Consider the following 9,065-nt stretch of genomic DNA (forward strand, 5'->3'; position numbering starts at 1 on the left):
GCTGAAGTCGGACGCTTAACCGACTGCGCCACCCTGGCGCCCCTAGGAGTTTTTTTATTACTGGCCAACTTTGTTACTGGCTATTGATCCGTTCGTTTTTTTGTTTGTTTGTGTGTTTGTTTGCTTGTTTTTAATTTCTTCTTCCTGATTCTGTTTTTAAAGACTGTATATGTCTATTAATTTATCCATTTCTTCTATCTTGTTCAATTAGTTGGTGTATACTACTTTATAATATTCTCTTTTAATTCTTTGTATTTCTGTGGTGTTAGTTATTTTCTCCTCCCTTAGTTCTGATTTTATTTATTTGAGGCCTGTCTCCATTTTCATGATGAGTCTGGCTAAAGTTTATCAATTTTATCTTTTTATAAAACAGCTCTCGATTTCATTGATCTCTTCAGTTTTTATTTCTACTCTAATCTTTATTATTTCCTTCCAATTAGTTACATTAGCCTTTGTTTATTCTTTTTCTTGTTCCATTAGGTGTAAGGTTAGGTTTTTTGTTTTGTTTTGTTTTGTTTGCTTGTTGGTTTGTTTGCTTTGTACTTGAGGTAGACCTGAATCACCATAAACTTCTTTCCTGGAACTGGTTTTGCTGTGTCATACAGATTTTAGACCATTGTGTTTTTGTGTTTTCATTTGTCTTCACGTATTTTTTTTTTTTTTTATTTCCTCTTTGACTTCTTCGTTGACTCACTGGCTTTCAGTTCCAGTGTTGTTTACCCTCCATATATTTCTGGGTATTTCCAGTATTTTTTCTTATAGCTTATTTCTAGTTTTATAACACTGTAGTCAGAAAAAGATGCTTGATATGAATTAAATCTTAAATTTATTGAGACTTGTTATTGGCCTAACATGTGATTTATATCCTGTAAATGCTTCATGTACACTTGAAAATAACGTGCATTCTGCTGTTTCGGTTAGAATGTTCTATATATACCTGTTAGGTTCATCTGGTCTAATCTATCATTTAAATCCACTGTTTCCTTTTTGATTTTCTGATTAGATAATCTATCCATCCGTGTAAGTGGGTGTTAAATGCATCCTACTATTATGTATTAATGCAAATTTCTTCCTTTATGTCTGTTCATACATGCTTTATGCATTTAGGTGCTCCTATATTGGGTGGACAGATATTTATAATTGTCATATGCTCTTGTTAGATTGATCTTTTTAACACCATGCAATTCCCTTCTTTGACTCTTGCTACAGCGGTTTATCATACTACTACTTTGTCTGATATTAAGTTGACTTTATTTTTTCACTTCCATTTGTATGAAATATCTTTTCCCATCCTTTCACATTCAGCCTGTATGTCTTTTGGCCTGAAGTACTCTCTCGTTGGTAGCATATAGGTGGGTCCTGTTTTATTTTTAAATCCATTTATTCACCCTATGTCTTTTTATTGGAGCATTTAATCCATTTACATTTAAAATAATTAGGGGCGCCTGGGTGGCGCAGTCGGTTAAGCGTCCGACTTCAGCCAGGTCACGATCTCGCGGTCCGGGAGTTCGAGCCCCGCGTCAGGCTCTGGGCTGATGGCTCAGAGCCTGGAGCCTGTTTCCGATTCTGTGTCTCCCTCTCTCTCTGCCCCTACCCCGTTCATGCTCTGTCTCTCTCTGTCCCAAAAATAAATAAACATTGAAAAAAAAAATTTAAAATAATATTGATAAGTATGTATGTATTACCATTTTGTTAATTACTTTCTGGTTGTTTTTGTAGTTCTCTATTTCTTACTTATTGTCTCGTTTTCTTCCCTTTATGTTTGATGTCTTTCTTTAGTGTTATGCTGGATTTCTTTCTGTGGATTTAAAAAAAAAATGTTAGGCGCGCCTGGGTGGCGCGTCGGTTAAGCGTGTCCGAGCGTCCCGACTTCAGCCAGGTCACGATCTCGCGGTCCGGGAGTTTCGAGCCCCGCGTCAGGCTCTGGGGCTGATGGCTCAGAGCCGGGTGCCGATGTTTCTGTTCTGTGTCTCTCTCTCTCTCTCTGCCTCCCCTACGTTCATGCTCTGTCTCTCTCAGTCCCAAAAATAAATAAACGTTGAAAAAAAAATTTAAAATAATTATTGATAAGTATGTATGTATTACCATTTTGTTAATTACTTTCTGGTTGTTTTTGTAGTTCTCTATTTCTTACTTATTGTCTCGTTTTCTTCCCTTTATGTTTGATGTCTTTCTTTAGTGTTATGCTTGGATTTCTTTCTGTGGATTTAAAAAAAAAATGTAGGCGCGCCTGGGTGGCGCAGTCGGTTAAGCGTCCGACTTCAGCCAGGTCACGATCTCGCGGTCCGGGAGTTCGAGCCCCGCGTCAGGCTCTGGGCTGATGGCTCAGAGCCTGGAGCCTGTTTCCGATTCTGTGTCTCCCTCTCTCTCTGCCCCTCCCCGTTCATGCTCTGTCTCTCTCTGTCCCAAAAATAAATAAACGTTGAAAAAAAAATTTTTTTTAAAATAAAAAAAAATGTATTATAGGTGTTTGATTTGTGGTTACCATCAGGTTCATTTTCTAAACGTTCCATGAGTATAGCAATCTATGTAGATATTTTCTTTAGTTTTAAACACATTCTAAAAGCAACCAAATTTTACTCTCACCTACAAACTGTATGTTAAATCATACGATGTCATATTTATTTTTATTGTCATGTCTTTTTTATTTGGTGTCTCTTTTGTACTAATTATTTTCAAATAATTTTTTTTTTACTAGTGTTTGTATTTTACCTTCATAGTAGTTATTTTACAAATGATTAAAACTGCTCTCTTTAAACTATATGTTTGTTGCTTTTTATCTGTGAAGGCTTTTCCCATCATAATGTTCTTTCTTCAAGTTACAGCCTATTTTGAAACTTAAAGAGTTACCTCTTTTTAAAAAAAATGTTTTTTTTTTTTTTATTATTCCCACATCATTTATTCCTAGCTTTCTCAGGTAACCCATGAACAGAAGTTATATTTCAATGGGATGTGTTATTTTTTAAGATTTTATTCAAATTCCAGTTAGCTAGCATACAGTGTAACATTATTTGCAGGTGTACAATACAGTGATTCAACACTTCTGCAGAACACCTGGCGCTTATCACAAGTACACTACATAATTCCCATCACCTATCTAACCCATTTCCCCACCCTCCTCCCCTCTGGTAACCATCAATTTGTTCTCTAGAGTAAAGAGTCTTATTCTTGGTTTGCCTCTCTCTCTCTCTCTCTCTCTCTCTCTTTTCCTTTTGCTTGTTTGATTTGTTTCTTAAATTCCACACATGAGTGAAATCATGGTATTTGTCTTTCTTTGGCTGACTTATTTCACATGGCATAATACTCTCTAGCTCCATCCATGTCATTGAAAATGGCAAGATCTCATTCTTTTCATTTTTTTGGATAAAAAATGAATACTTTTGTTGCTACAAATGCAAGAGTTACGGGGATTACACAAAAATAATATTAAAATGTAAAATGTAACAATATGCATAATATCAATTAATATATAATTCCTACTCTTTTTTATTTTTTTAATTTTATTTTTATTTTTTAAAATGTACATCCAAATTAGTTACCATATAGTGCAACAATGATTTCAGGAGTAGACTCCTTAGTGCCCCTTACCCATTTAGCCCATCCCGCCTCCCACAACCCCTCCAGTAACCCTCAGTTTGTTCTCCATATTTATGAGTCTCTTATGTATTGTCCCTCTCCTTTTTTTTATATTATTTTTTGTTTCCCTTCCATTATGTTCATCTGTTTTGTCGCTTAAAGTCCTCATATGAGTAAAGTCATATGATTTTGATCTTTCTCTGACTGACTAATTTCACTTAGCATAATACCCTCCAGTTCCACCCATGTAGTTGCAAATGGCAAGATTTCATTCTTTTTGATTGCCGAGTAATACTCCATTACATATATATACCACATCTTCTTTATCCATTCATCCATCGATGCACATTTGGGCTCTTTCCATACTTTGGCTATTGTTGACAGTGCTGCTAGAAACATGGGGGTGCATGTGTCCCTTCGAAACAGCACACCTGTATCCCGTGGATAAATGCCTAGTAGTGCAATTGCTGAGTCACAGGGTAGTTCTATTTTTTGTTTTTTGAGGAACATCCGTACTGTTGTCCCAGAGTGGCTGCATCAGCTTGCATTCCCACCAACAATGCAAAAGAGATCCTCTTTCTCCCCATCCTCACCAACATCTTTTGTTGCCTGAGTTGTTACTGTTAGCCACTCTGACAGGTGAAAGGTGATATCTCATTGTGGTTTTGATTTGTATTTCCCTGATGATGAGTGGTGGTGAGCATTGTTTCATGTGTCAGTTGAGCCATCTGGATGTCTTCTTTGGAGAAGTGTCCTTTGCCCATTTCTTCACTGGATTCTTTGTTTTTTGGGTGTTGAGTTTGATAAGTTCTTTATAGAGTTTTGGATACTAACTCCTTTATCTGATATGTCATTTGCAAATACCTTCTCCCATTCTGTCGTGTTGGCTTTTAGTTTTGCTGATTGTTTTTCTTTGCTGTGCAGAAGCTTTTTATTTTAATGAGGTTCCAGTAGTTCAGTTTTGCTTTTTGTTTTCCTTGCCTCCGGAGACGTGTTGGGTAAGAAGTTGCTGCGGCCAAGACCTAGGAGGTTTCTGCCGGCTTTCCCGTCGAGGATTTTGATGGCTTCCTGTCTTGCATTGAGGTCTTTCAGCCATTTTGAGTTTATTTTTGTGTATGGTGTAAGAAAGTGGTCCAGGCTCATTCTTCTGCATGTCGCTGTCCATTTTTCCCAAGCACCACTTGGCTAAAGAGACTGTCTTTATTCCATTTGATATTCTTTCCTGTTTTTGTCAAAGATTAGTTGGCCATAGGTTTGTGGGACCATTTCTGGGTTTTCTATTCTGTGTCCATGTATCTGAGTGTCTGTTCTTGTGCCAGTAAACCATACTGTCTTGATGGTTACAGCTTTGTAGTGTAGCTTGAAGTCCAGGATTGTGATGTCTCCTGCTTTGGTTTTCTTTCTCAAGATCGCTTTGGCTATTCGGGGTGTTTTCATGTTCCATACAAACTTTAGGATTATATGTTCTGGCTCTGTGAAGAATGCTGGTGTCACTTTGATAGGGATTGCATTGAATATGTAGGTTGCGTTGGGTAGTGTCGACATTTTAACAATGTTTGCTCTTCTTATCCAGGAGCATGGAAACTTTTTTCCATTTCTGTGTCTTCTTCAATTTCATTCATAAGCTTTATATAGTTTCCAGCGTATAGATTTTTCACCTCTTTGGTTAGATTTATTCCTAGGTATTTTATGTTTTTTTTTTTTTTTGTTTGTTTGTTTTTTTTTTTTTTTTTTTGTGCAACTGTAAATGGGGATCAATTCCTTGATTTTCTCTTTCTGTCACTTCATTGTTGGTGTATACGAACGCATCCGATTTCTGTGCAGTGATTTTATATCCTGCAACTTTGCTCAATTCATGGATCAATTTCTAGCAGTTTTTTTGGTGGAAATATTTTGGGTTTTACATATAGAGTATCATGTCATCTGCGAAGAGTTTGGCCTCCTCCTGGCCGATTTGGATGCCTTTATTTCTTTGTGTTGTCTGATTGCAGAGGCTAAGATTTCCAATACTATGTTGAATAACAGTGGTGAGAGTGGACATCCCTGTCTTGTTCGTGACCTTAGGGGGAAAGCTGTCAGTTTTTTCCCCATTGAGGGTGATATTAGCATTGGGTCGTTCATATATGGCTTTTATGATCTCGAGGTATGCTCCTTCTATCCCTACGTTCTTGAGGGTTTTTATCAAGAAAGCATGCTGTATTTTGTCAAATGCTTTCTCTGCATCTATTGAGAGGATCATATGGTTCTTCTCCTTCCTTTGTTCATGTGATGAATCACGTTTATTGTTTTGTGGATGTTGAACCAGCCCTGCATCCCAGGTATAAATCCCAGTTGGTCGTGGTGAATATAGTTTTTTAATGTATTGTTGGAGCTGGTTGGCTAATATCTTGTTGAGGATTTTTGCATCCATGGTCATCAGGGAAATTGGTCTATAGTTCTTTTTAGTGGGGTCTCTGGTTTTGGAATCAAGGTAATGCTGGATTCATAGAAATAGTTTGGAAGTTTTCCTTCAGTTTCTATTTTTTGGAACAGTTTCAAGAGGATAGGTGTTAACTCTTCCTTAAATTGTTTGGTAGAATTCCCCGGGAAAGCCATCTGGCCCTGGACTCTTGTTTTTTTGTTTTGTGTGTGTGTGTGTGTGTTGTGTGTGTTGTGTGTGTTTTGGCAGATTTTTGAATAACTAATTTGATTTCCTTACTGGTTATCCATCTGTTCAAATTTTGTAGTTTCTTACTGTTTCAGTTTTTAGTGTATATGTTTCTAGGAATTTGTCCATTTCTTCCAGATTACCCATTTTATTGGCATATAATTGCTCATAATATTCTCTTATTATTGTTTTTATTTCTGTTTTGTTGGTTGTGATCTCTTCTCTTTCATTCTTGATTTTATTTAATTTTGGGTCCTTTCCTTTTTTCTTCTTGCTCAAAGTGGCTACTGGTTTATCAATTTTGTTAAGTCTTTCAAGGAATCAGATTCTGATTTCATTGATCTGTCTTACCAGTTTTTTTTTTGGCTTCAATAGCATTAATTTCTGCCCTAATCTTTATTATTTCCTGTCTTCTGCTGGTTTTGGGGTTTATTTGCTATTCTTTTTCCAGCTGCTTAAGGTGTAAGGTTAGGTCGTGTATCTGAGATCTTCCTTCTTTAGGAAAGCTTGGATTGCTATATACTTTCCTCTTATGACTGCCTTTGCTGTCTCTCAGAGGTTTTGGGTTGTGGTGTTATCATTTTCATTGGCTCCCATGTACTTTTTAATTTCCTCTTTAACTGCTTGGTTAGCCCATTCATTCTTTAGTAGTATATTTCTTAGTCTCCACTATTTGTTGCCTTTCCAATTTTTTTCTTGTGGTTGATTTCGAGTTTCATAGCGTTGTGACCTGAAAATATGCACGATATGATCTCAATCTCTTTGTACTTAGCGCTGATTTGTGTCCCAGTATATGGTCTATTCTGGAGAAACATTCCATGTGCACTGAAGAAGAATGTATCTTCTTCTGCTTTAGGATGAAACGTTCTGAATAGATCTGTGAAGTCCATCTGGTCCAGTGTGTCATTCAAAGCCATTGTTTCCTTGTTCATTTTTTGATTGATGATCTGCCCATTGCTGTCAGTGGGGTGTTGAAGTCTCCTACTATTATAGTATTACTATTGATGAGTTTCTTTATGTTTGTGATTAATTGATTTATATATTTGGGTTCTCCCACATTTGGCGCATAAATGTTTACAATTGTTAGGTCTTCTTGGTGGATTGATTATGATATAATGCCCTTGATTATGATATAATGCCCTTCATCTCTTGATACAGTCTTTATTTTAAAGTCTAGATTGTCTGATGTAAGTATGGCTACTCCAGCCTTCTTTTGTTGACCATTAGCATGATAGATGGTTCTCCATCCCCTTATTTTCAATCTGAAAGTGTTTTTAGGCCTAAAGTGGGTCTCTTGTAAACAAGCATATAGATGGATCTTTTTTTCTTATCCATTCTGTTACCCTATGTCTTTTGATTGGAGCATTGAGTCAGTTGACGTTTAGAGTGAGTACTGAAAGACATGAATTTTATTGCCATTATGATGCTTGTAAAGTTGGAGTTTCTGGTGGTGTTCTTTGGTCCTTTCTAATCTTTGTTGCTTTGGAGATATATATTATATATATATAATATATATATATATATAATATATATTCATCATTTCTCCTCTCAGAGAGTCCCCCTTAAAATTTCTCGCAGGGATGGTTTAGTGGTCACAAACTCCTTTAATTTTTGTTTGTCTGGGAAACATTTTTATCTCTCCTTCTATTTTGAATGACAGCCTTGCTGGATAAAGAATTCTTGGTTGCATATTTCTCTGATTCAGCATGCTGAATATATCCTGCCCCTTATTTCTGGCCTGGCAAGGTTCTGTGGATAGGTCTGCTGCAAACCTGATCTGTCTTCCTTTGTATGTTCGGGACTTTTTTTTCCCTTATGGCCGTCATGATTCTCTCCTTGCTTGAGTATGTTGTGAATTTGCCTATAATATGCCTTGTTGATGAAAGTTTTCCACCATGATTTGCTCACATAACCCTTCTACACCTATTTCTCTCTTCTCCTGCGACCCCTATGATTCTGATGTTTTTCCTTTTTAATGAGTCACTGATTTCTCTAATTCTTAAATCGTGCTCTTTTGCTTTAATCTCCCTCTTTTTTTCTGCTTCATTTTTCTCTATGAGTTTGTCCTCTATATCGCTGATTCCTTGTTCTGCTTCATCCATCCTTGCCGTTGCCGCATCCATCCGTGATTGCAGCTCAGTTATAGCATTTTTAATTTCATTCTGGCTATTTTTTACTCTTTTATCTCTGCAGAAAGGGATTCTAATCTATTTTTGACTCCAGCCAGTATTCTTATTATCGTGATTCTAAATTCTGGTTCAGACATCTTGCTTGTATCTGTTTGGTTAAATCCCCGGCTGTCATTTCTTTGTGCTTTCTTTTGGGGGAATTCCTTCATTTTGTCATTTCTGAAAGGAGAAAAGGAATTAATGAGGTAGAAAATTGGAAATTAAAAAAATAAAATAAAAAAATATTAAATGTAACACACACACACACACACCACACACAAATCGAATAGATAATGCTAGATCCTAGGTGAGTTTTGGTCTTGGTGTTGAAAGTGGTTTGACATATTAGAGAAAGAAAAGAGGCGGGGGGAGAAAAAAAAGGAAATCATTTGAGAATTTGGAAAAATGAATACACTGAAGTAGACTAAAGTAAGATGATGGGGGTAAAATAGAATTTGAAAAAATATACACAAAAGTAAAGAATATAGTAGAAAAAAATTAAAGAAAATATTTTTAATAAAAATTAAAAATAAATATGAATTTTTTCTTTTTCTGTATTCAAGAAAAAAGAAAATAAATGATAAAGAGAAGAAAGATTAAAAAAGAAAAAAGGAAATTGTTTTGAAAATTTGAAAGAGTGAAAACACTGTAGTAGACTAAAATATAATGATGGA

Source organism: Leopardus geoffroyi, chromosome X (assembly GCF_018350155.1).
Source record: "Leopardus geoffroyi isolate Oge1 chromosome X, O.geoffroyi_Oge1_pat1.0, whole genome shotgun sequence".
Taxonomy (NCBI): Eukaryota; Metazoa; Chordata; class Mammalia; order Carnivora; family Felidae; genus Leopardus; species Leopardus geoffroyi.